A 27696-nucleotide genomic window follows, 5' to 3' on the forward strand; every position below is an offset into this window, starting at 1 on the left:
AGCTGGTCTCCATATTGGAAGAGAAGGTTCAAGGTCTGGAGAAACAAGTATCGACCCTGTGTTGCATAAGAGAAAATGAAGATTTCCTGGACAGATGTCAGGATATGCTTCTACAGGCACAACGTTCTGAAGAATCGGAGCAGGCTGTGCAGAAGACACAGAGGGATGGTGAAGAAATTTGGCAGCATGTGACCTCCAGAAGAAGAAAGAGGACCGTCCATATACCAGCAATGGAGATACAGGTGAGCAACCGTTTTCATGTTCTCTCCACAAGTACTAATGCGGAGAGTAGACTAGATGATACATCTGAGGGAAGGGAGCATAAGGAGACTCCACCAATTGGAAGGCATGAGATGCACTGTCCTACGGATGAGGGTTCCACGACCACCGCTCCCAAGAGAAGAAGGCGGGTGGTGATGGTGGTGGGGACTCCCTCCTCAGGGTGACTGAGTCATCTATCTGCCACACCGACCAAGAAGGTCTGCTGCTCTCCAGGAGCTAGGATTCATGATGTGACGGAGAGACTGCCGAGACATATCAAGCCCTCAGATAGCTACCCCTTCCTGCTTCTCCATGTGGGCACCAATGATACTGCCAAGAATCACTTGAGCAGATCACTGCAGACTACGTGGTTCTGGGAAGAAGGATAAAGGAGTTTGAGGTGCAAGTGATGTTCTCGTCCATCCTCCTTGTGCAGAGAAAAGGCCTGGGTAGAGACTGTCGAATTGTGGAAGTCAACAGATGGCTACGCAGGTGGTGCCGGAGAGATGGCTTTGGATTCTTCGACCATGGGATGGTGTTCCAAGAAGGAGGAGTGCTAGGCAGAGATGGGCTCCACCTAACGAAGACAGGGAAAAGCATCTTCGCAAGCAGGCTGGCTAACCTAGTGAGGAAGGCTTTAAACTAGGTTCACCAGGGGAAGGAGACCAAAGCCCTGAGATAAGTGGGGAAATGGGATACCTAGAGGAAGCACGTGCAGGAGAGTGCAAGAGGGGAGGACTTCTGTCTCAGACTGAGAAAGCGGGACAATCAGCAAGTTATTTTAAGTGCTTATACACAAATGCAAGAAGACTGGGTAACAAGCAGGGACAACTGGAAGTCCTGGCACAGTCAAGGAACTATGATGTGATTGGAACAACAGAGACTTGATGGGATAACTCACATGACTGGAGTACTGTCATGGATGGATATAAACTGTTCAGGAAGGACAGGCAGGACAGAAAAGGCGGGGAAGTTGCACTGTATGTAAAAGAGGAGTATGACTGCTCAGAACTCCGGTATGAAACAGCAGAAAATCCTGAGAGTCTCTGGATTAAGTTTAGGAGTGTGAGCAACAAAGGTGATGTGGTGGAAGTCTGCTATAGACCACCAGACCAGGGGGATGAGGTGGACAAGACTTTCTTCAGGCAACTAGCAGAAGCTACTAGATCGCAGGCCCTGGTTCTCATGGGAGACTTTAATCACCCTAATATCTGCTGGGAGAGCAATACAGCAGTGCACAGACAATCCAGGGAGTTTTTGGAAAGTTTAGGGGACAATTTCCGGGTGCAAGTGCTGGAGGAACCAACTAGGGGCAGAGCTCTTCTAGACCTGCTGCTCACAAACCGGGAAGAATTAGTAGGAGAAGCAAAAGTGGATGGGCACCATGAGATGGTCGAGTTCAGGATCCTGACACAAGGAAGAAAGGAGAGCAGCAGAATATGGACCCTGGACTTCAGAAAAGCAGACTTTGACTCCCTCAGGGAACTGATGGGGAGGATCCCCTGGGAGAATAACATGAGGGGGAAAGGAGTCTAGGAGAGCTGGCTGTATTTTAAAGAATCCTTATTGAGGTTGCAAGAACAAGCCATCCCGATGTATAGAAAGAATAGTAAATATGGCAGGTGACCAGCTTGATTTAACAATGAAATCCTTGCTGATCTTAAACGCAAAAAAGAAGCTTACAAGAAATGGAAGATTGGACAAATGACCTGGGAGGAGTATAAAAATATTGCTCAGACATGCAGGAGTGAAATCAGGAAGGCCAAATCACATTTGGAGTTTCAGCTAGCAAGAGATGTTAAGAGTAACAAGAAGGGTTTCTTCAGGTATGTTAATAACAAGAAGAAAGTCAAGGAAAGTGCGGACCCCTTACTGAATGAAGGAGGCAACCTAATGACAGAGGATGTGGAAAAAGCTGAAGAAATCCATGCTTTTTTTGCCTCTGTCTTCACGAACAAGGTCAGCTCCCAGACTGCTGCACTGGGCAGCACAGTATGGGGAGGAGGTGACCAACCCTCTGTGGAGAAAGAAGTGGTTTGGGACTATTTAGAAAAACTGGACGAGCTCAAGTCCATGGGGCCAAATGCGCTGCATCCAAGAGTGCTAAAAGAGTTGGCGGATATGATTGCAGAGCCATTGGCCATTATCTTTGAAAACTCATGGCAATTGGGGGTGGTCCCAGATGACTGGAAAAAGGCTAATGTAGTTCCCATCTTTAAAAAAGGGAAGAAGGAGGATCTGGGGAACAACAGGCCAGTCAGCTTCACTTCAGTCCCTGGAAAAATCATGGAGCAGGTCCTCAAGGAATCAATTCTGGAGCACTTAGAGAAGAGGAAAGTGATCAGGAACAGTCAGCATGGATTCATCAAGGGCAAGTCATGCCTGACTAACCTAGTTGCCTTCTATGATGAGATAACTAGCTCTGTGGATGAGGGGAAAGCAGTTGATGTGTTATTCCTTGACTTTAGCAAAGCTTTTGATATGGTCTCCCACAGTATTCTTGCCGGCAAGTTAAAGAAGTATTGGCTGGATGAATGGACTATAAGGTGGATAGAAAGCTCGCTAGATCGTTGGGCTCAACCGGTAGTGATCAGTGGCTCCATGTCTAGTTGGCAGCCAGTTTCAAGTGCCCCAAGGGTCGATCCTGGTGCCAGTTTTGTTCAAAATCTTGATTAATGATCTGATGGATGGTGCGGACTGCACTCTCAGCAAGTTTGCAGATGACACTAAACTGGGAGGAGTGGTAGATATGCTGGAGGGTAGGGATAGGATACAGAGGGACCTAGACAAATTAGAGAATTGGGCCAAAAGAAACCTTATGAGGTTCAACAAAGACAAGTGCAGAGTCTTGCACTTAGGACGGAAGAATCCCATTCACTGTTACAGACTAGGGACTGAATGGCTAGGAAGCAGTTCTGCAAAAAAGGACCTAGGGGATACAGTGGACGAGAAGCTGGATATGAGTCAACAGTGTGCCCTTGTTGCCAAGAAGGCTAATGGCATTTTGGGCTGTATAAGTAGGGGTATTGCCAGCAGATTGAGGGATGTGATCATTCCCCTCTATTTGACATTGGTGAGGCCTCATCTGGAGTACTATGTCCAGTTATAGGCCCCACACTACAAGAAAGCTGTGGAAAAATTGGAAATAGTCCAGCGAAGGGCAACAAAAATGATTAGGGGGCTGGAGCACATGACTTATGAGGAGAGTCTGAGGGAACTGGGATTGTTTAGTCTGCAGAAGAGAAGAATGAGGGAGGATTTGATAGCTGCTTTCAACTACTTGAAAGGGGGTTCCAAAGAGGATGGATCTAGACTGTTCTCAGTGGTGGCGGATGACAGAACAAGGAGTAATGGTCTCAAATTGCAGTGTGGGAGGTCTAGGTTTGATATTAGGAAGAACTTTTTCACTAGGAGGATAGTGAAGCACTGGAATGGGTTACCTAGGGAGGTGGTAGAATCTCCTTCCTTAGAGGTTTTTACGGTCAGGCTTGACAAAGCCCTGGCTGGGATGATTTAGTTGGGAATTGGTCCTGCTTTGAGCAGGGAGTTGGACTAGATGACCTCTTGAGGTCCCTTCCAACCCTGATATTCTATGGTTCTATGATTCTATGTTTGTTCACTTCTGCCTAAACTGTGCAGCGTTGCAGGGTTGCTTAGACATGGCAGCTTTTTTTCTATAATGAGGAAGTGACTCGTATATGAATAGTTTGGAAAGTGCCTTGAGAGCCTCATACATGAAAACATGCTTTGTAAGTGGAAATTATTCTTACTAATGATTTACTGTCCTATGAGAGTCAAAGCCTATGATTAAATATTTGTGCCATTGATAATTCTATGATTCTATGATTCGCTGATTCTACTGTACAACTATCCTGTCCTTTGGAATGAATGCCTAAATGTTGCCATCTAGTGGCTTTTCTCTGAAATTACACTGCTGTAGCAAACACAACAGCCCTGCATTTACTTGCAGGGACAGGGGCCCAAAACCCACAAACTTAAAACATCTGCAAGTTTCAAGCACCCACAAGTAAATGCCACAGCTCCTGCCTCTGAACCCTATAGAACACTGCCAGCACGCCTGGAGTAGTCCTGGGTCCCGTCTTCAGGACTTAGTTTGTTGTTCTGGACTGTGGGGTGGAATTTGATTTTCCCTCCAGAGAAATAAATTGAGAGTGTATGGATAGTGTCAGAAGCTGTTAGATGGCAATAGGATATTTAATTATATCATGCACTAGTCTGTAATGTGTTATACTGTGTAGCTGTGCTGACTCCCAGGGCTGTCAGCAATCCCCATCTTCCCTTCTGTCTCACAGAGGGGGTCCAAGCCAGTCCTTCCTAATGGGATTTCCTATTAGGCTTTTGGGGCCTGAGGCAGGATCATACCAGTCACTGGCTCTTCAGCTGTTGAATTCTGATACCTCGGTGCGAACCAATGCGAGTAAGTGTGAAGAGGCTTTGGGAGGGCTGTGTGGTTGCTGGGAGAGGCTGCACAACACAGATAGGCACACGCCTGCTGAGCTCATCTTTGGCACCTACAGCCCGTAGCACTGACACAGCACCTTGCAGTATGCGGTAGGAGCTAGGCCTTCCTAGCACCTGAACTGGCATGAACAGATGGCAAGGCGTGACGGGTGTATATCATTCCGGGTGGGAGTAATGAGGTCACAGGCAGGGTGCGTCACAATGAGCTTTGCCTGAAGTTCCAGCCTTTCCCAATCCTTGCTCTACCCTCGGCAATGGCCAGATTGTCCCCAAGGTGCCAGGCACCAAGACTCCAGAGGGTGGTACTGCTTCCTGCATGCCCAAGAGAGTGATAGAGCTGGAAAGTGGCAGGCAGTCCGGGGTATCGGGAGCTGTTATGTAAACTAGGGCCAGGGGAGGTTCTATGTATTTTGCCACCCCAAGCATGGCAGTCAGGCGGCTTTCGGCGGTGCACCTGTGGGAGGTCCGCTGGTAACGCAGATTTGGCGGCATGCCCACAGGAGGTCCCATTGTCCCGTGCCTTCGGCGTATCCGCAGCCGAATTGCCACCGAAACCCTGGGACTGGCGGACCTCCTGCAGGCATGCCACCGAAGGCAGCCTGACTGCCGCCCTCACGGCGACTGGCAGGCTGCCCCCCGCAGCTTGCCACCCCAGGCACGTGCTTAGAGCACTGGTGCCTGGAGCTGCCCCTGACTAGGGCTCCAGAGGCATGTGGGGCCACACGTTTTGGGCCTGGAGGTTGAGGGCCCCATAGCATTGGTGTGTTCAGGGGTCAGGAAGCTCAGGCTGGGGTGCAGCCCTTTGGGATGAGGGTCCCATTTCCAAAGGCCTGTTACCCCTGGCTGTGCTGTCAGGTCTCTGCTCAGGCAGGAGCCCTGGACAGGATTTGTCAGGAGTGTCCCCCACTCCCTGGCTGGCAAATGGGATCCCGCCATAGAGCTTGGGTGAGTAGTTACCAGTCAATGCGTGTGTGGGAACTGCTCGCACCCATAGATTCATAGACTCTAGGACAGGAAGGGACCTTGAGAGGTCATCGAGTCCAGTCCCCTGCCCTCATGGCAGGACCAAATACTGTCTAGACCATCCCAGATAGACATTTATCTAACCTACTCTTAAATATCTCCAGAGATGGAGATTCCACAACCTCCTGAGGCAATTTATTCCAATGTTTAACCACCCTGACAGTTAGGAACTTTTTCCTAATGTCCAACCTAAACCTCCCTTGCTGCAGTTTAAGCCCATTGCTTCTTGTTCTATCCTTAGAGGCTAAAGTGAACAAGTTTTCTCCCTCCTCCTGATGACACCCTTTTAGGTACCTGAAAACTGCTATCATGTCCCCTCTCAGTCTTCTCTTCTCCAAATTAAACAAACTCAATTCTTTCAGCCTTCCTTCATAGGTCATGTTCTCTAGACCTTTAATCATGCTTGTTGCTCTTCTCTGGACCCTCTCCAATTTCTCCACATCTTTCTTGAAATGCGGTGCCCAGAACTGGACACAATACTCCAGTTGAGGCCTAACCAGCGCAGAGTAGAGTGGAAGAATGACTTCTCGTGTCTTGCTCACAACACACCTGTAAATGCATCCCAGAATCATGTTTGCTTTTTTTGCAACAGCATCACACTGTTGACTCATATTTAGCTTGTGGTCCACTATTACCCCAGATCCCTTTCTGCCGTACTCCTTCCTAGACAGTCTCTTCCCATTCTGTATGTGTGAAACTGATCGTTCCTTCCTAAGTGGAGCATTTTGAGATTGTCTTTATTAAACTTCATCCTGTTTACCTCAGACCATTTCTCCAATTTGTCCAGATCATTTTGAATTTTGACCCTATCCTCCAAAGCAGTTGCAATCCCTCCCAGTTTGGTATCATCTGCAAACTTAATAAGCGTACTTTCTATGCCAACATCTAAGTCGTTGATGAAGATATTGAACAGAGCCGGTCCCAAAACAGACCCCTGTGGAACCCCACTTGTTATACCTTTCCTGCAGGATTGGGAACCATTACTAACTACTCTCTGAGTATGGTTATCCAGCCAGTTATGCACCCACCTTATAGTAGCCCCATCTAAGTTGTATTTGCCTAGTTTATCGATAAGAATATCATGCGAGACCGTATCAAATGCCTTACTAAAGTCTAGGTATACCACATCCACCGCTTCTCTCTTATCCACAAGACTCGTTATCCTATCAAAGAAAGCTATCAGATTGGTTTGACATGATTTGTTCTTTACAAATTCATGCTTGCTATTCCCTGTCACCTTACCACCTTCCAAGTGTTTGCAGATGATTTCTTTAATTACCTGCTCCATTATCTTCCCTGGCACGGAAGTTAAACTAACTGGTCTGTAGTTTCCTAGGTTGTTTTTATTTCCCTTTTGTAGATGGGCACTATGTTTGCCCTTTTCCAGTCTTCTGGAATCTCTCCTGTCTCCCAAGATTTTCCAAAGATGATAGCTAGAGGCTCAGATACTTCCTCTATTAACTCCTTGAGTATTCTAGGATGCATTTCATCAGGCCCTGGTGACTTGCAGGTATCTAACTTTTCTAAGAGATTTTTAACTTATTCTTTTTTTAATTTTCCCTTCTAAACTTACCCCCTTCCCATTAGCATTCACTATGTTAGGCATTCCTTCAGACTTCTAGGTGAAGACTGAAACAAAGAAGTCATTAAGCATCTCTGCCATTTCCAAGTTTCCTGTTACTGTTTCTCCCTCATCATTGAGCAGTAGGCCTACCCTGTCCTTGGTCTTCCTCTTGCTTCTAATGTATTGATAAAAAGTCTTCTTGTTTCCCTTTATTCCCATAGCTAGTTTGAGCTCATTTTGTGCCTTTGCCTTTCTAATCTTGCACCACATTCCTGTACTGTTTGCCTATATTCATCCTTTGTAATTTGTCCTAGTTTCCATTTTTATATGACTTTTTTATTTTTTAGATTATGCAAGATCTCGTGGTTAAGCCAAGATGGTCTTTTGCTACATTTTCTATCTTTCCTACCCAGAGGAATAGCTTGCTTTTGGGCCCTTAATAGTGTCCCTTTGAAAAACTGCCAGCTCTCCTCAGTCGTTTTCCCCCTCAGTCTTGATTCCCATGGGACCTTACCTATCAGCTCTCTGAGCTTACCAAAATCCGCCTTCCTGAAATCCATTGTCTCTATTTTGCTGTACTCCCTTCTACCCTTCCTTAGAATTGATTCACTATGGCCTGTGACTGGTCACCTAACTCACATGGCACTGGTCAGGTTGTGCTCCCCAGCTGCAGCCCTGAACCCCAGTGAAGGTGTCACTTCCCCCCGTTTTGGGGATGAATTTTCATTTGTGTGGCAATCCCTGAGATGGGCAGGGTGTCCGCCCCAGGGACATGCTAGCACTGCGGCGGGGGCTTATGGCACAGGGAACGTGGCAGCACCATGACTCAGAGACCCTCCCCGGATTGGTGTTGGCACAGGAAGGGGCGCTCCTGGGGCAGAACAGGTGGGGTCTCCCGGGGGGCAGGACGGGGAGTGGGGGGGTCACGTCGCAGGTGGGGGTCTGTCTCCCTGCGGGACAGGTCGGGCCGTGGCTCAGGCTGACAGACCCCGATCCGCCCCCCCAGTGGCGGGTCAAGGCAGCAAGTGGCAAGGAACGAACCCGCTCGCCATGCAGTGCGTGACCCTTTAAAAGGCGGAGCTTTGGGCGGGGCCAGGTATCTGAGTGACTGTTGCTTTGCCCAATAGGATGTTGTCCAAATGTATGAAGCTAGAGACGCCCGCGGGCCTCGATTGGGGGGGGTTTGCGGGGTGCGACGGAGCCGGGGAGCAGGTGAGAGCCCGGCCTGGGCGGCCTCTGTTGCGGGGATCGGGGCCCTTGTGATGGGGCTGCGCGGAGACAGGGTCCCCGCGGCGCCGGGCGCTGCGCGGACGCGGGGTGGGCCGGGGGCTCCCCGTGGCGCCGGGCGCTGCGCGGACGCGGGGTGGGCCGGGGGCTCCCCGCGGCGCCGGGCGCTGCGCGGACGCGGGGTGGGCCGGGGGCTCCCCGCGGCGCCGGGCGCTGCGCGGACGCGGGGTGGGCCGGGGGCTCCCCGCGGCGCCGGGCGCTGCGCGGACGCAGAAACCTCTCTTGCTTGACAACCTAAATAAACTAGACACAAATCAGCAGTGTCCTGGGGCGGAGCGCTGCGGTGCGGCAGAGCTCGGTGGCGGTGCTGGTACTGGGGCCCGGGTCTCCTGCCTGACAGCCCGGCCCTGCCCACTGGACCGTGCTGTCTCTCGGCACTGGAGATGCTGGCAGGTCTGTTGGGCTTTACCGAGCCTGTGACCGGAGAATCCCCCTTCATCCCCCAAGTATCTGTGGCTCCCGCACTGGGCAGCAGAGATGCCTGTGGGAGGGAAGCTGTCTCCCCTTCCCACTGAGTTATAATTACAGAGCTGCTCACGCGGTGGGGTGGGGGTGGAACCAGGCTAAACAAATCCTCCTCCCTCGCTCTGGGAGTGAGTCACCTGGTTCCTGCCCCTCTCAGCGGGAGAGCCCTGGCCTGCACAGCAGCCGGAGGTGGGGGGCAGACAGATGGGACTGAGCAACCAGACTTCCTGTCGCAGCCTGTGCATGCATTGGGTTTGATGCGCTGGCGTGAGTTACGGGAGCGTGGAGCTCTTTGGGAACTGCAACAGGGGTGTCCAGAGTTCGGAACAAGACAGTCCCAGGTTAGTCTCTGGTTTAGTTGGTTTCCTATTGGAGCAGGGTCCTGTGCACTGTGACTGCAGCCAACTGCCCCTCTGTTTTCCCATCTGATTTGGGAATTGGGAGAGTTAATGGTCATCAAGTGCCCAGATACCCTGGTGATGGGCTCATACTAGGTATGTGGATGTGTGGAGCGACAGTGCTTTGCAAGGGCTAAACAGGATTTGTTATGTTGTTCTGAGACTTTCTTTACCGTGTGTGGCATTTAATCAGGTCTCAGAGTCCTGACTTTGCAGCCAGACATAGCGCTCTGCATGGCCGTAATATGCCCTGTTACTGTGCCAGCTTCATCTGCGGTTTTTAATAAGCAGATGGGCAGCTAGCGAAGCAGCTGTGGTTTCTGCTTAATGGGACATGAGCTTTGCAGGTTCAATTCCTTTTTGTTCAGGTTTCAGTTTTGAGGTGGTAGAATTAGGAGTAAAGGTCAAGATTCTGTATGTCCCTGAATCAGTGTTTTGGCTTTGCCTTGGCATTTCCTAGTCTGATAAAATCAGTATCTCAGACTGTCTTGATTCCATCGATGTTCTCATTCCAGTGAACGAACATTTAATGTAAGAGGAATATGCCAATGGGAGAATCTCTTGGAGTCAGGGCCGGCGCTACCATTTAGGCAACCTAGGCAATGGTCTAGGGCGCCAGAATTTTTTGGGGGCGCTGTTTTGCTGGGGGGGCGGCATGTGGGTCTGGTGGACCTACCGCAGTAATGCCGGTGGATGGTCCGCTGCTGGAAAGGCTCCGGTGGAACTGCCGCAGTCATTTCGGCGGACGGTGCGCTGGTCTAAAGGCTCCGGTGGACCTGCCGCAGGCATACCTGTGCAGGTCCACCAGAGCCTTTCCAGCAGCGGATCGCCTGCCGGCATCACTGCAGCAGCTCTACCGGAGCCTTTCCAGCAGCAGACCGTCCACCGGCATTACTGTGGTAGGTCCACCGGGGCCGCGGGGGGCAGTGAAATGGCCATCCGCCTAGGGTGTCAGAAACCCTGGCGCCGCTCCTGCTTGGAGTCTCCCAAAGAATTTCTTAAATGCAAAGACATGGCAGATTTATTAGTGGCAATGTCCATTTCAATGGATTAGAAGAAGATGGGAGGACAGCGTCTTGAGGATTGTGCACAGGGAAGGGCAGACGACTCTTCACATTAAACATCTGTGCAGGCTCTGCTGTTCAGAACAGGAATGGCATGGAGAGGAATCAATTTGCCTCAATTGTAGACTTTTTGTTTTCAGTGTTTTGAAGTTTTCACAGCCAAACCAGGAAATGTAGTAATGTTGTCTTGTGACCTTCCATTGTGTTTTGGAGTGGATGACAATAGAGCCTTTTCTAATACAGAAACAAAGGGAAAATGTTGGATACGGTTTTTAACTGGTGTCTCAACAGCCTGGCGTGATCCCAAAGGAAAAGTTTTTATTTGTGTGCCTGCTGTGGTCTGACTCCATGCTTCCCTGAGGTAGATGTGCCCCTGAACACTAGGCTGCTGTTTCCTTAACACCATTTAATGGAGGCAAAATGCTGTTTTAGCAGGTTGGACTTGCAGCATTGTGGGGAAAGGGAAGCTTGACTGTTCTGGGGAAGTGCGTTCTGCAAACAGAGGCTGTGGTGCCCACTGGAGATGAGTCTAACGCTTTGTTAATGTCTTATCATACTGAATGATGTTAGGAACACGGGAACTAGCAGACAGGATCAGCCCATGGCACCTCCTAATCCAGTCTCCTCTGTCTGACAGGGGCCAGAATTGGCTGCTTCAGAGGAAGCTGCAAGAAACTCCCTAGTGGACAATTATAGAATAACCTGCCCGCTGGGAAAGTGTCTTCCTGACTCTGTCAGTTGGAGGAGTTCTTTCTGTCCTGGAGCCTGCAGAGTCTCATTTGCCACTGCTTTGTCTTTACTTTTATTTTTACGCAGGCCTCGTGGTCTCTGTCCTGACGCTGGCTGGGCCTCTTTACCATAATATCCTAGTGCCTTGGCCTGCAATGTACTTTTCCTCACAATAGCAGTGAGACAGGCAGGGCAGTGCTGTTATCCCCATTGTGTAGCGAGAGGCCAAGCGACTTGCCCAGGGTCCCTCAGGGAGTCTGTGGTAGAGCAGGAAAGTGAAAGCACGTCTCCAGAATCCCTGGCTAGTGCCCTTCCTCCTAAGGACAGCCCGTGCCTGTGAGAGCCCTGGCTGTTAAAACCCCCAGCAGGAGAAATCCTGGGAGCTACACAAGGGATGTGCAGGATTCTTCTCTGCAAACTCCCTCAGCCAAGGGAGAAAGAAGCCCGGGGGAAATTCTGGGTTTTCCCAGAAGAGACCAAGTCAATGCAATGGCAGACAGGCTCTGCTGGGAGTTCCGAGCCAGGCCTTGCACTGTGTCCCAGCCCACCGAGCATGGGCACAGATGACAGTTGGCTCTGCAGGTGGAAGTCCTAGTCTCAGGTTGCTCTGGACTCGGCTGCCCCGGAGGAGAGTGCTCAGGACTGCATTGGATTACTTCTTGGCCTGTTCAGTGCTTGCCATTTTTTTGCGAAGAGAATGCAATCGTGGCTCAGGGCGAGAGACCCTGGTGATGGGTTGTGGATTAGCATCGGGGTGGGGTGCCGGGACATCCTGGACTGGAATGACTGGCTCTTGCCTTCGTGGAGGATGCAATGTTGAAATGGTTTGTACAGATAGCAGTGAAATTTCCTTTGTAAGTGCAACTGGCTCATGGGTTTAGTGGCATCTTATTTGCGCTCAGGGTGATGCCTGGTCAGCTGGTTTCTCTCTTATTCTGGGAGGCTTGTGTTGTCAGTAGCTTATCTGAGGAAGAAACTGGTATAACAAGACAGTGTGTTAAACTGAACGTGTCCAAACAGGTACTTAATTATGCCTTGTGAGTGATGGGTTTGCCCAGCTGAATGGCTGAAGTTTCCTGTTTCTCACCTCCTCTGAGGGAACGGTTCACACACACAGGCTGTTTTTTGGGAGCATTGGGAAGGAGCGAGGAGAAGATGGGTGACTTCCACGATGCCCGTAGGGTAAAGTCTAGGACCCAGGTTCAAGGATGTGAAGCCAAATGAAAGGCCTGTAATTAGAGCAGGGTGTTGGGAGTCAGGAGTCCTGGGTCCTATTCCTGGTTGCCTGTGTGACCTTGGGCAGGTCACGTCTCTTCTGAGAGCCTCAGTTTCTCCTAAAAAATCACCTCTTTGTCATGTGGTGACGTCCAGAGGCCCCAGTCAGGATCAGAGTCTGGGCATTGCACGAACAGATTGTTTTATACTGACCCCAGTGAGCCCCATCCCACCTTGTGGGGCAGGCTGGAAGCATAGGCAGTTAATTCTTGGTAGGTGTGTGGGGCACTGGGCATTAGCCTTCGGACGGGATCTGAGGGTGCAGGAGTGCTGTAGTTCTTGCTGAAGTATCTGGGCTACTTTTCTTTAAATGTACCTGGGGAAAAATTAAAACCAGCCCGTGCAGCAGACTGACTGTAAGTATGTTTAGGACCCAGCTGTGGCAATCTGGCCTTTTGTTATATGATGGGGAGTGTTAAATGCGGTGAGTGGTCACCATATGGAATACTCAGTACAGAACACAGCTGCTAAGTGCCTGAGACAGGCAGAAAGTGCCACTCTTGGCAGATTATTCTGTAATTATTCGTTACAGGCTGTCTCAACCCTTCCTCTGGAGCATCCTCAGTTGGGCGCTGGGGCAAAGCATGGTCTGGGCCAGTCTTGTCAGTTCCAAGGATGACAGGATTTTGAGACCCTCTTTGGGGCTTGGAACTGACTTTATACCTTGTATTTGTGGCATCACCAGTGGCTGGGGGGGATGTATTATTTTGCTACCCCAGTGTCTGAGCCTGTGGATGTTGCCTGGGGTGAGTCGGAGGCAGTGTCAAGGCAAACGGGCCTGTAGACTCCGTGTCATACCTGCTTTGGCTCAGAGGCGTGATAGCTCCATGGTTTCTGCATATTCACTTCCTGCCTATCCCAAGGGGGTGCTGATGCCTGGGTTGCTGGCTGAACTTGAATGCTGCCTTCTGCTGACCCTGGGGAGGGGAATGCACCGACCTCGCTGATCCTCCCCTAGGGCTGTGTGAACAAGGGGAGCAGCAGCATATGAAGCTCTGAGCGGTGTTATTCTAGTGCCTGTCTTAGCTCCCATAGCACATGGCACAGACCCAGTGACCAGCCGGCGTGGGGCCCCTCCGTTTGGTGACAGTCTCAGAGCATTGGCAGCTTTCGCTTTTCAGTTTCGCCCAGATCAAAGGTGGTGGTGCTACTTCCCCCATGTCCCCTCAAGGACCCATGTCTGCGGGGTTAACAGCTGCGAGTGGCCAGGGGCCAAGGTCCCGGCCTCTCTCGGCAGTGTGGGTCATATCCATCTTTGGAGCGAGAGGCTGGGGTGCAGATCCATTGCTGCCTGGAGATGCCACGTTGCAGCCTTGTGACTCTGATCTAACTGATGGCATCTCTGCTTCTTGCCTCACCTTTCATCTGGTAGGTGGATGTCGGTGAGGGAGCAGAACAGGGCAGTGACTCCCATAGGGACCAGGGACTGGGGATGGTGTCTGTGCCCTGCGTGATGATGGAGTGAAGGCAGCTGGTTGAGTCCTGACCTCACCACATGCTCCATGCAGCAGTTCTCTGCTCCTGCCAGCCCCAGCTGTTTGCCCTCTGCCTTGTGGAAGATGGAGTGGTCAGCCCCTTTCCTGAGCCCTGGTATGCCAGCCAGCCCTAGGACTCTGCTTTGGCAGAAGCAAAAGTGCTCCTGAGACCTTCACGGTGCAATGAATGCTGGTGTCTCATGCCGACGAGTCTCAAAACGAGAAACATGCAGTCATTGTTTGGCTTTTCCAGGCTTGGCAAGCCGGCTGCTGGCATGTTCCATCCTGCTGATGCATGCTGTAGGGGCTGCTGCTCCATCCAGGCTCTGTGTGGTATGCTGCAGTATGGGGGCAGAAGAACAGCACACGGAACAAATGCTTGTGTGTGATACTCACTACTGGCCTCTCTTGGGGTATGATGGATTAGTTTAAACCTGCTCATTCATCCTACAGGTGAGACCTGTTTCTGCTCTTGGTTTTTTCTCTTCTGTTTTGTCTCAGTCCTTGAATTTTTCCCCTGGCCCATGTGACATGCCCTGCCCAGGAGATTGTCATACCGTGTTTGCAGAAAGCAGATGTCTGCTGAGTTTGATTTTCATACTGTGGGTTGCTATTAGTGCAGAATCTTTTCCCTTCCCTATTTCATGGCAGGAGACTGGGGTGAGATCAGGGTGAAGGGTTTTGGGGAAGCTGCTCCTGAGATACTGCAGTGGTGCAGGGTGAAATTGTGGCAGCTTCTCAGCAGTTCTGGGCTGGTGGGGAGTGCTGCAGACAGCCATGAGGCCAGGGACAGAGTAAAGGGTTGTGAAGAGAAAGGAGATGTGGTTCGGGAGTCGTGGCTTCTGCTTGGGGAGCTCCCAGCTGACAGAGGTGATGAAGAGAGGCTCTAGGGTGGAGAGGTGCTGCAGGAAATCTCAGCAGGTGGTGGGGTGTGGGGCAGCTGATGAGTGAGATGCAGCACAACAGGACTGTGTCGTCCTGGAGCAGGAAGACCTGCTCCCTGCAAGGTGGCTGTTGCTGCCCCGGGGTGCTGTGCTCATCTCTGTGCACCCCCCTCACCAGCAGGAGATAGATGTGAGCTCAGAAAAGAGCCACAGGATGGTCGGAGCTAGAGGGGTTTGTTGGTGGGGAAGTGCTGAGCGCAACATGCCTGGCTAGGAGCTTGCACAACCGATGAGTAATGGGAAAGTGGGCTGGGACGGGTGGAGGGTGTGCGCACTGAGGAGCCAGAGGAATTCTTGAGGGTAGTACAAGGAGCTGAACTGGCAATGAGAGGGGGCTGGGAAAGGGAAATTCAAAGGTGAATATCAGGGAGACTCCCTGCCAGTGAGTCTGTGTTAGCAGGGGGAAAGGTGTGTCCCAGGGGCAGTGGTAAACCCCTTTCCTTGGGATATTCAGAACCAGGCTGGACACATCTCCAGGAAACCTGCAAAAGGGAACTGGACCTGTGGGAAGGGCTGGATGAACTAATAAAACTTCCCAGTCTTGCTTCTCTCAATCTAGTGGTGTTTTCCAGCTCTGACATCTGAATCCAGAAGATGCTTAGCCAGTTGGAGTTGACTAATACTATGAGGTTATCAAAGTGTTCTCAACCTCCACTAAATTAAGCCAGGGAAGAGGGGGGCCTTGTGTTTCCAGAGGGGGTTCAGGCTGGAGTTTGGTGGGAGCGAAGAGGAGCTGAGAATCATGGAGTAGGGATATTGAAGCTTCAGTTTTCAGCTTTCAGGCTTGTTTGGGTTTTGTCCCTGTGACATTATAACTTAATATTATGACATAATAGCTTTCTGCCGGGGAATTAATCGCGCTGTGTACATAGGGGCGGCTGTATGTATTTTGCCCCCCCCCCCCCAGCACGGCAGTCAGGTGACTTTCGGCAGCATGCCTGCGGGAGGTCCGCTGGTAATGCGGATTCGGCGGCGTGCCTGCGGGAGATCCGCTGGTCCCATGGCTTCAGCGTACCCACTGCCGAATTACTGCCGAAGGCGTGGGGCTGGCAGACTTCCTGCAGGCATGCCGCCTAAAGCAGCCTGACTGCCGCCCTCGCGGCGACCGGCAGGCTGCCCCCCACGGCAGCTGCCCTTCCCTGGCCTGGCCACTCGCAGCCAGAGCCCTGGCAGGAGCCCTCCCTTCCAGCACCACTCGTGAGCCTCCTCTCAGCCAAGACCCTGTGCAGCAGCTATAAATAAGCTTGGAGCGCCGGTGCCTGGAACCGCTCCTGTGTGTACACCAGTTGCACTGCTGTTCCCCAAGGGCAGGGATTAGTCCATAGCTATTGTGGTGGCTGTGTCATTACAGTGATGCCCAGAGGCCCTTGAGGGAAAACTCTCTTCTGCTGGGTACTGAACATGCACCAGCTGTGTAGCTGCCCTGAATTGCTTGTGATTTTAAATCCATGTGTAAATGCCATTGGTAGATATTGAAAAGCCACAGTTGTGGGTCCCCGGCCCCAGCTGAGTTCTGCTTTCTCAGGTGGGAAAGGCCACAAAGTGCAAAATCCCTTGTTTCAGCGTGTGCTGTTGAAGTAACCAACCAGCTGTTTGCAAGCCCTCTGAAGAGAGGGTTCACGCTGGTCTCTCGTCAGTGCTGAAGTTAGGACAGGAGCACATACTGAATGGCCGTGAAACACCTTAATTTCCTACCTGTGTTAAACTCTGCTGCGGTAACCCCTGACACGTTGATTCCCCCAAATGCAGTGTGAACTTGCAGCCCATTCTCCTGGTGGCCCTCGGTGTTTGACTCCCAAGGCTTGTGCTGTGACATGGCTGCAGTGGAAACAATTCTTCACAGCTCAGGAACACATGGAATTCCATCTGTTTGGAGTCTCAGATTCGTGGAGTTCAGGGCCTGAAGAAACCATTAATCATCCAGTTTGACCTCCTGTATAACACAAGCAATTAAATTTCACCCAGTTACTCCTGTACGGAGCCTAATTTGTGTTTGGCTAAAGCATCTCTTCCGGAAAGGCAGCCGGTCTGGAGCTGAAGATGTTAAGAGATGGAGAATCCACTGTGTCCCTGAGGAGCTTGTTCCAGTGGTTGATCACCCTCCCTGTTAAAAACTGGGGCCTTGTTTCCAATTTGAATAATATCCAGCTGTTAGCTCTTGTTCTGCCTTTCTCCCTTAGATTAAAGAGTCCCTTAGTACCTGGGACTTTTCCCTGTGAAGGTAATGACACACGGTGACCAGGTTACCTCTCTGTATTCTTTCTGATAAGCTAAGCAGATGGAGCTCTTTCTGTCCGTCACCGTCAGGCTTTTTTCCAGACTTGAATAATTTTTGAGGCTGTTTTCTGGACCCCCTCCAGTTTTTCAACATCCTTGTAGAAATCAGGACAGCAGTGCTGGATGCCATATACCTATTTCAGTCTCATCAGTGCCATATTCAGAAGTGAAATCACCTCCCTATTCCTACACCTACTTGTTCCCCCAGTGCGAAGATTGCATTAGCCTTTTTTGGCCACAGCATTGCACTGGGAACTCTCATTGAGTGTCCGTTCTGAGACTGGATCCTTTTCAGAGTTGTTTATTTCCAGGATGCTCCCTCGTTTGGCAGGTGTGGCCTACTTTCCTGGATGTATCACTTTGTATTTGACTGTATTAAAGGTGTTGGTGGCCCAGCTTTCCAAGTGATTTGGATGGCTCTGTATGGCAGCCTAGCCTTCTCGTTATTGGCCACAGTGTCAGTCTTTGTCATCTGTGAATTTTATCAGCGGTGATTTTGTGTTTTACTGTTGAACACCTTCCTCGGTGGCCAGGAGGGAAGTATAAAATCCCTGCTTGTTGGGGCTGGGGCCCTCAGTTGTGGCTGCCCTGTTGCATGTAAATGCCATCACAGAGTGCACCCCCTCCTCCACTAGCTCCCCAGACCTGCTGCAAGCCACCCTGCACTTGCCTTGCTCCCTGAGCTGATGTAGTTTCTCCTAGACATCAGTCTGTGAGCAACATCTCTGCTGACATCCACACGTCCACTTGGGAGAGCCAGTAACACTTGCAGCTGAGAGCAAAGCCGAGGTGTGGGCAGGTCTGTGTGAGAGGTGTTCGGGGCCTCCTGTGGCTACCCCACACCCTGTGCATGCCCCCGTGGTCAGCCGTGCAGTAGGAGCCGGCTAGGGTACAGATGAGGAGTGATTGTTTCCCCAATCAGTCAGTTCCCCCTTTTCCACTGCTGCCAGTTCTCGGTCAGCTCAGATGCCTGGATTTTCTGCCGGAGCTGGAACCCAGATCTGCACTGGCCAGAGGGAGGGCAAGTGTCACTTGGGATTCCACTGCAGGTCTAAGCGAGTTCACTGTGTATTGCCTGTGTGTGCCAGAGGAGCAGGAGGAGCCAGAGTGCAGCACTGGTCTCTCTGTGGAGCTGGGGCTGTCTTGGTTCAGTGGGCACGTTAGCGGTAAACTGTGGAGTGAAGCTGCCTGTCTGCTGCTTCCTAAGCATGGATACAAGTGACTCTGCTTGTCTTCAGAATTTTATCTCAAGACCATAGAATACCTGGGCCCTCCCGTCAGTAGGCCCTAAACTTGCTGTGGTTGTGAGTGAGGGCTCAGGGACTCTGTCCACACCCCAGCTCTGTCCACACCCCAGGAGTGGTACAGATCATGTGAATCCCAGTGCTGACAACTCTGAGCTGCTCCCTGACTGGTGGAGCTGAGTGTAACTGGCTCCACAGGCAGTTCATTGGGTTGTACATCAAGGAGAGGAAAGGCAGAGGCTGCAGACTGCTCTTTCAGGAGGTGTGCAGCATCCCCATGGGGTTCTCTGCTCAGGGTCAGACTGGAGATGCGGTGCTTTGTATGTGACCGTTTTGAACATCTGTAGGGACTGGAGGTGTGATCCAAAGCCCATTGAATTCATTGGAAGGACTCCTGTTGACTATAACAGCATTTGGGTTGGGCCCTAAAAGAAGGGGGGTCTAGGTATCAGGCACCTGGCAATTGGTTCCTCTCACCCCTGCACTTCGCCATGACCTGTCTCCTCCTTTTGCCTGTGAAACATACAGCCAGGTGCAAGGCAGGGAAGGCAAGGCACATACCTGCCTGCCAGGCTGGTATTCAGTAGCCTACCTCTGCCCTCCTGCCCCAAGCCCTCCCCACACAATGTGCAAGGTAGTAGGAGATTGTGAGCAGGGTCAGCCATATGCGCTGGTGCTCAGGCTGCAGAGCTCTGACTTGCCATCTTGCGGTGTCTGGCTGAGCTCCTAGAAGGTTCGTTCACACAGGTCTGGCTGTAATGAGAATTCCTCATATTTCTGTGTTATTTGAAGCACTTGAGCAGCCAGCAGAGTAACCAGCCTCTCTAGGCCGGGCTGGGTTAGAGGGCCGGGGAATCGACAGCAGATGAACCTGGAGAGGAGCAGAAGTACTAAGCAGAAACCTGCTCAAGCCCAGCAGCTGTCCTAGGTGTGTCACTCTGTTGTGTTGTGTCCGGATCTTGCCAGGCTCAGAGCTAGGGAGGATCGCTATGCCAGCAGACTATTTATGGGCAGGCTTTGCTATTTTTAGGTAAAGCTGAACATTTGTCACCTCTGGAAGGTGAAGGAGACCAGGCATCGCTGGGCTCATGCCTGTCGTTCCACTCTGACCCATGAAGATGGCCCGAAAGGTTATGTAGAACCTGCTTGGTTTTACCTAAGGAACTTCAGGGACAGCAAGTCTTGTGTGCTGCGTTTTTGCTGGAGACTCCTTGGAAGGAGGAGTTTTCTGGGCCCTGGGCTGTGGACTGGGGCTGATGAATCGTACAGAGCTTTTTGCCCACCCTTTCTCAGGAGTTTGGGTTAGAGGGGCACAAACCAGCCTGACTAGCTATCCTGGCCCCTCTTGATTCTCGGGACCCAGCTCCTCAATGGGCAAAACCAGAGGGGATGCGAACCAAGATTTATGGTTAAAAAACCAGCTGGTTAAAGAAACCTTTGCAGGGGTTAGAATACGAGACTATGCCCTCTGCCAATCAGACCGTCCTTCACCTGCATGGAGAAATGAAGCTGGCATAGGCAGTGTCTCTTCCCTTGAAAGCTGCATGTAATTTGATGGGCAAAGCTGCATCTGCATCTCTCTGCATAGCTAGTTTATGGCTGTACGTTTCTCTCCCTCCCTCCTTTCCCTGCAACCCACTCATCTGGCACTTGTGTGTAGCTGAGGATGAAATGTGCGTGCTCTTCTCCCTGGCTTGGACAGGCTGTCAGCCCCTTGCACTGTCTGCCGTCATGCATGCTGTGTGCTTGGATGTGTGGCTCGTAGGCCCTGCACCTTGTGCCTGACCCAGGATGCGAGTTGCTGTGTAGGCCCTTCCTCTGCTGCAGCTAATTGAAAATGGTCAAATGGTCACAGCCCATCTGAACACACACCACCTCTCTGGGATTCTCCGAGCCCCTGCTAACAGCGAGAGCTCCCGCCACAGCTCGTTCTGGGCTCCAGAGAGGGGAGGAGAGGGGTGATGGGCAGGCAGCAGGCTGGCCAGGAAGGGCAGCCACTGTGTCTGTTTATATCTGAACAATGGTGTTTGCACTGTCTGCTGTCCCGTCTGCCACTGCAAAGGAAGGCACAGCCTAGCTAGAGGGGAAAGAGCTACGTGGGCCATCCCTGTCAGGGCGTCTTAGGTTTCAGGGGACTCCTGGGCTCCCCAAATGGGAAGCTGCTGTTACTGTACGTATTTGGGATGATGCACTTGGCGATCATGGTTCTGTCCACATCGGTGCCACTAGCTGAGCTGGTCTCTGGCCATAGGCCCAGTGCTGCTGAGAGCATTTCAGTGACGTTCGGAATCCAGCTCTAGGCTGCCCCCGTGGCGGCTGCGGCGCTTGGTCACTGACGAGGAAGTTGTGAAGGCTGGACTATAACATGGTTTAAAATGGAACTGGATAAATTAATGGAGGTTAAGTCCATTAATGGCTATTAGCCAGGATGGGTAAGGAATGGTGTCCCTAGCCTCTGTTTGTCAGAGGGTGGAGATGGATGGCAGGGGAGAGATCACTTGATCTTTACCTGTTAGGTTCACTCCCTCTGGGGCACCTGGCATTGGTCACTGTCAGAAGACAAGATACTGGGCTGGATGGGACCTTTGGTCAGACCCAGAATCGCCATTCTCATGATAGGGAGGTGAGGAGAATGAGAGGGTTGTGGCTGACACAACAAAACTGTCTTGCTGATGGCAGGAGTCCAGTGTGCCATAACCCATCACTCCCAGGGCTTCCTGCGGGGCCACTCTGCAGGTCAGTTCTCTAGTAGGGGCTGGGGACTGGCGAGTCCCTCTCTGGCCTTTGGTGAGTCACCGACTCTGTGTAAAATGGGGTAATACAGGCCTGCCCGGCTGAGATTGGATTAGTTAATGTTTCTGAGTGCTTTGAGGCTGTGATACTCTAGAGATGCAGAAACCTGAACAGGGAAATATGCTTTGCAGTTGTGAAGGGAAGGAGCTGGGGTCTCAGAGGCGATCACACCTCTGAGCGGCGTGTGCCTTCTAACTGCAGTGGGGTAATTAACTGCTTAGAAATGGAGAGACAGCAGTGGTACCTCCCCACTTGTGACATTACTGACCAGCAGAAGGGGCCATTTGAATTCATGGAGGATAGGTCCATCACTGGTAATTAGCTAAGATAGTCAGAGATGCAACCCCACGCTCTGGGTGTCCCTAAACCTCTGACTGCTAGAAGCTGGGACTAGACAACAGAGGATGTGTGCTGTTCTGTTCATTCCCTCTGAAGCCGCTGGTGTTGGTTACTATCAGAGACAGGACACTGGACTAGATGGACCATTGGTCTGACCTGGTGTGGCTGTTCTTTTGTTCTTCTCATAGCTCAGTTCCTTGTTGATGCAGCCTTTTAATGTGGAGACACCTGCTTCCTTGCTCTTCTAGTTGTTTTGGAAGCATGTTAATTAAATGTTTGTCTGTGGGTCCTTCAGTCACTGCGAATAAACCTATTTCTGCAGCTGCTCCTATGGCTGCTGCCTGTGTGGAGGGAGGTGTGGTAACTAATGTTATGGTGCAGAACAGCCTGTATGTCCCAGGCCAGGTTTTTGCCATCGCAGGTTCGTGCGGATGTATTACCAAAGCCCGACGAATCGGCTTGGACATTTTGCTCCAGTGCTTGGCAAGGCAGGTTATTCAGTTAGCTGCTGCTGCTGCTCCTTGTAACCTGAAGGTTCATCTCAGGAAGCAAAGTGCAGTAGTGCTGAGAGAGGAGGTGTTGGGCCAGCTGGAATGCGGCATTTCCGCCCACTGATTTGTCCTGAGTGCCATCTCTGGCCTTTGCTTTCCAGCTTCCTGTGGCTGGATGGGTAAGCGCTCACTCTCAGGATGTCTGTTTTTCATCTGCTCGGGCTGGCTTTTGTTTGCTCTCGAGGCCAGTAGGACCAATAGGAATTGTCTTCCCTAAGCAGAGGGTTAGACACAGTCCAGATCCCAGGAAAGCCGGGCAGCACATTATCTTGAGACGTGGATCTCTGGAATTGGTGGCAGAAGGACGTGTGGTACCTGGAGATTGTAAACTAACTCACTGACCGATTGTAGACTAACTTGGGACCGAAGTGGAGCCCTCCATTCCCAGCCAACGAAGAGACTTATCTTGAGCTTGGCATGGAAAGCTGCAAAGAGGACTGGCCGCAGGGGGTGACAGAGGTGACTCCTTCCTGGAGCTTCCCGAATCAGGTGCTCCTCCCATGGGAGTATGGGCACGAGACAGTCCTGGCCCCTAGAACTGTTGGGGTGTAGATCGAGCAGCTCCATAAAAGCTGGTGGCTTGGGCTGTGCCAGCAAGGGCAGAGGTAGTGGCAGGCTGGGCTAGGAATATGACGTAGAGTTAGCTGCTCTGTTCTTGCCTAATATTTCTGCTCAGCTCCTAGCTCTGTTTGTTGCAGGGAATGGGGATGCTAAAAGCAGCTGCAGCACGGCCCATTGCCAGGGCTGTAGTTCTGAGTGCTCTGCTCAGCACTTTCTGCCGTCCCTGGAGCACTGGGGCTGGAGTGGGGATCTGAGCTCTTGGACTCTCCTGCAGCCAGAGCAACAGGAAGGTACTTTATGGTCCCCCTCGCCTAGACAGAGCTCTTCATGCTCGGCTGTGGTGTGTGGTGCTGACAGTGCTCAGAGCTGCATGTGCCCCTGGGGCGAGTACGGTGCCTGTCCCTGAGGAGTTGAGACTGAAGCAAGGATTTTGGCTGCCCTGTTTCCCAATTGCTTGTGGAAACTGGGCCCCTGGTACCCTCCACTCTCCTGTGAGGTTAGTGCTTGTTGCCATGTGTGCCACCTCTGTGTGCAGATGATTCTAGGGATGTTGCGGATGCATGGAAGAGGCTGCCTGATGCTCCTGCAGTGAGCAGCCCAGGAGCTGCCAAGCACCGGGCAGTGGAGAGGAGACTCCAGTAGACACTTGGGAGCCCTGCCTCCCTCCTGTCTGATAGCCCAGGCTGTTCTGCTGCCTGCCAGTGTGCCCATAGCAGCTGAGACCTGAGGGGCAGCAGGGAGGTCACTGCTACTGAGCCCCTTTCCAGTGAGTGCTGCCGAGTGGCCCTTACCAGTTGCCCTGTCTGTGGGAGAGGGGAGGGCAGCTTCCTCCCTGTCAGAGCTGCCACCTCCCACGGCCCTGCGGGCCTGTGCCTTCTCCTGCCACACTCCCGCGGTGCAGCCCCAGTCTGTGGGGGAAGAGACCCCAGCTCCAGCAAGCCCAGGAGGCTCTGCCTATTCTGTTGGGAGATTGCAGTGATCCTGACCCTGGGGGCACAGAGATCTGGGTGAGGCCCAGGAGCAGCAGGGAGTGAAACAGAGGCCAAAAGGTCTGGTTTCTCCACTCAATGCAAACTCTGCTAATGGGGCAAAAGACAATAAAGGCCCCAGCAGGGAGTGGCCCCGGCATCCCTTTTTTGTCTGCTGTGGAATATGCATTTCCTAACTGGTGTTGGTAGTTCTGCATCAAGGAACTACCTCAGATTATGCTGATCTTTGATCTTGTCCCTCCGTTCAGCATGCAGTGCTTCTGCTGAGCTCGCCTGCACCCTGGGTGTGAAACTGCAGGGCCCTCAGGCAAACAGCCACCGGACTTGCTGAAATCCTGCTTCAGAGCTGGGTGGTTTGCTGCCCTTCTAGTGTTGCAGACCCTGGACGTTCAGGAATCATGAGTCAGGCCCCGCAGTGATCATGAGATTTTAAAAAATAACGAATGTTGGGCTCTGTTTGTTTGCCTTCTGGTGTTTGAGCCTTTACGGATCTTCCCTCTGCATCCACAACAGCTAGAGACTTAAAGAAACAAATCCCGAGATTGAGACGTGCAGAACTGGGCCTTTTGGAAAAACATCAAGTATAAAATCTGGTGAGTTGGCAACGCTGCACTTCCTGCCTAATGCCGAATGGCTCAGAACCCAGCGAAAGGGGAGGCATTTTTTCCTTAGCTCATTTGTTCTGGTTAAAATAAAGTGTCGAACAACATTTATGCTCACACTGGTGGTGATCCAGCCTATGTGCTCTGTGCCTGCCTCTGGGGTCTCAGTGGGTATGTCTACATGGCAGCAAGCATCCCAGCCTGGGTCAGCTACTGGCTGTGGAGACCTACCCCATGGTGCTCTGGAGCTAAGCTCTGCTGCTAGCCTGGTGGCAGCTTCCAGTTCCTAATAGAGGTGGTTTCTGCTGAGCTGGAGACAAATGACAGAACACAGCATTCCTGGAGTGTTTATTATCTGATACTGCCCAGACTTTTCCACTTCCAAAACGGGGCAGAGTTTTGCTCAGAAAAGCATAGGATTTGCATCTGAGCAGAGTAAAAGTGGCTACAAATTCTGAGATATATTCTTGTTTGTGCCTTCGCAGTGAGTAATAAATATCTTTACTAACCACCTCTCTCAAAAATTTGCTTGGCTGCTTTCCCAGAATGCAAGAGAATTGAAGGCCTCCCCCTACCCTTGGGTCATTGTGGTAGGAAGACTTGTCACCTCTTGGGCAGTTCACAATTGAGAAGCATTTTGAAACTGCATTGGCTTGGAAAGCCGATAGTCACAAGGAATTAATCTGTGTGGGTCCTGGTGTCTGCTCTGCAGCCTTGTAATAGAAGATGCCGCATACATGTTAGTGCCTTTGTTTTGCTAATTGCGTGAAATTTTGTGGCTGCAGTATGAGGGTTAGCACAGGGCCAGCAGCACCTGCGTTGGGTGGGCTCAACAATGAAGAGTATTTTGTTCCTAAATAATGTTGGCTGCGTTCTCTTTTGGAACATACGGTTTCAGGAAATTGAATCCGGTTGGGATTCTTTGGATGGAAAATGCTTAGAATGCTCTCTGGCTGTCAGTACGGGAAAAAAGATAGCATTCCTACCATGTAGTGTTAAAATGCCTCATGCTTCAACTTTCAGCGAAGATTCGGAAACTTTCTCTAGACATTGAATCTGAAAACTGCATCTTGAGAGGCATCTTTTTTTTCAAGAAATGGGTAATGCTGTTGGCAGATCTCATCTAGAAACATTTAAAATCTTTCTGTACCTAGGAAGAACATTTTCAAATAAAATGATATTGATTTAGAATCTCTGCTTAGTTCCTTCAGATGCAAAGGCACTGCAAGTATTATCACCATTATAGATAGGAGTTGGGTAGGGGTGGCTGTTTGGCTACTTTTGAGAACACAGGAAAACAAACTGGAGATTATTGAGCCTTCTGGATGCAGTTTGGAGAGAGCCATGTTGAGGTGCAGCAATCATTTCATCTTTTTTAAAGTGTAAATTTAACTAAAATAGCTTGTAGTTGAATGCTCCCTGCATGAAGTGCTCCCTGCTCAGAGGCACAGTTAGAATGTGCAGAGAATGAGCAACGGGGTGAGGGGTGAAGAACTTTCTCATGTGTAGGAAGTCCAGGTTTTGTTAAAGAACTTGAGAATGTACAAGAGGGAAGAGGTCTGGAATAGCAAAGACTCATCCTTCCCTAGGCTAATTACTTTGGTCCTGTAGGAGTCCCTGAGTAACTTGCCTGTGTCTGTGTGAAAGGGTCTGCAAGTACCTGGTTGGTTTTTAGGATTAGAAATTTGCTGATCGGATTTACAGCCTCTTGCAAGCTGGAAAACTTTAGAGATCAGAGTTCCTGCAGAGAAGCCTCACAAGATGCTGTCAGATGTGATGCAGTTAAAAGACAGGGTGATTTCAGTTTGTCCCTAGTCCCTTGAGTTGTGCTGTAAAGGTCCCTTGGGTCAGGTTTTGCAGAGGTTTTGTGTTAACAGTTTGATTGGATCTCACAGAAATAGGCAGCTTTCTTTAACTTAGAGGTCAGACCATCCCAACCTGCTTCGAAGCAACTTTTGATTCCTCCTGAGGGCAAAGTTTATATAGTTTCCTGCTTCACCCTCTGGAGCAGCTTTCATCAAATCCCTCTTCTTTGAGAGCAGCCACCTGTCTCACAAGCCCATGCAGGTTAAGTGCTGCATTCCATTCTTCCAGACGGATGGGTGTATTTGACAAATACCTGTTCAGTGCTGTGCCTGGCTGACTAAACCCAAAGGAGAGGTGATGCTGGTTAGTTCCTTTAGCTCAACTTCCATCAGGTTGTTTCAGAGGTGGAATAGAAATTAATTGTTAATTGTATCTGGCTCTAACTGTAATTACTCAAGGACCAATGAGATACCTTAGAGCAGTGGTCCCCAACCTTTTCCGGGTGGTGGGTGCGGACGACGAGCCACCAAGGACCATGGCCAGCAGACAAGCATCTGCCGAAATGCTGCCAAGAAGCGGCAACGTCAAGAGGCGCCGTCACTTTTCGGCGGCATTTCGGCGGTGATGCCTCTTGATGACGCTGCTTTTCTGTGGCATTTCGGTGGATGCTTGTCCACCGGCCAGTACATGGGCGCACATAGATGTCCTGGTGGGTGTCATGGTGCCTGTGGGCACCGCGTTGGGGACCCTTGCCTCAGAAAGCTTGGGTCCCAGAACTGCAGTCAAAGCTGTGCAGCTTCTTTTAGGAGAAGTTTGCGGTACCTGTTGATGCTTTTCTCTCTGTAGAGAAGTGGCTGTGAACTGGATGCCTTGTGTTGAGAGTTAGACTCTTGCTCAGTTGAAGACTGGAAGACATTTGCTGTCTGCTTTATGCCTTGAGCCCAGGAGCACCTATGAACCAAGACAGTTCTGAGCATAGTCTGCCTGAGCTGGCATGCTGTGTTGGTACACCCTCGGATGAATGTCGCACGGGTATTGTTCCTCTGGCAATGAGGAGACGGGTAGAGAACTTCATTTGAGCCATGTGGTGGGCAGCCATTACTGCAGAGCGGTGAAAGCTTGCTGGTGAGTTGCTATTGCTTCTTAACCAAATACTTCTCCCACGGGCTTCTTCCTCAGCTCTCCTGCAAATGCCATGTAAAGCGTATGGTTGGGAAAGGCCTGGGCATGCAGGCCTTTCCTGGTAAGTGCACCAGTCTTGCCAACTCCAAGCATTTAAAAAATCATGAGTAGGGCCTCAAAATCTTGAGGGTAATTTTAAAATCATGAGACTGAAAAAAATCAGAGTTGGGTTAGGTGTTTGAGCCATCAGAGGTCATGTTATCAAGCTTTTCTCCACAACCAGGAGGGCTAGGATCTTAGGGGCTGGGATTGTCATGTAATCACCTGAGTACCAAATAGTCTTTTTAAAAATCCCCAGATTATGAAATTCAGGATAAATGGCCAGAGCTGTGCATTTCTCATTATAGTTCTTGGTTAGATGCTCTTTCCTCAGGATTTGAGCTGC

General features: G+C 51.0%; 1 protein-coding gene across 3 annotated transcripts in view; it reads left to right on the forward strand.

Annotated features, from left to right (window-relative positions):
• Positions 1 to 8505: 8505 nt before the first annotated feature.
• DENND2C (DENN domain containing 2C) overlaps positions 8506 to 27696 on the forward strand; it is a 49031-nt gene continuing 29840 nt past the window's right edge. The window contains exon 1 of one of the 3 annotated variants that reach the window (XM_050954281.1): positions 8506 to 8542. The gene's annotated coding sequence lies outside the window, so the exon portion shown is untranslated. Of the gene's footprint in view, positions 8543 to 9215; positions 9424 to 14276; positions 14477 to 27696 lie in introns of those variants that run through there. The other 2 variants (XM_050954279.1, XM_050954280.1) reach the window with 2 other exon arrangements.

Source organism: Gopherus flavomarginatus, chromosome 5 (genome assembly GCF_025201925.1).
Source record: "Gopherus flavomarginatus isolate rGopFla2 chromosome 5, rGopFla2.mat.asm, whole genome shotgun sequence".
Classification (NCBI taxonomy): domain Eukaryota; kingdom Metazoa; phylum Chordata; order Testudines; family Testudinidae; genus Gopherus; species Gopherus flavomarginatus.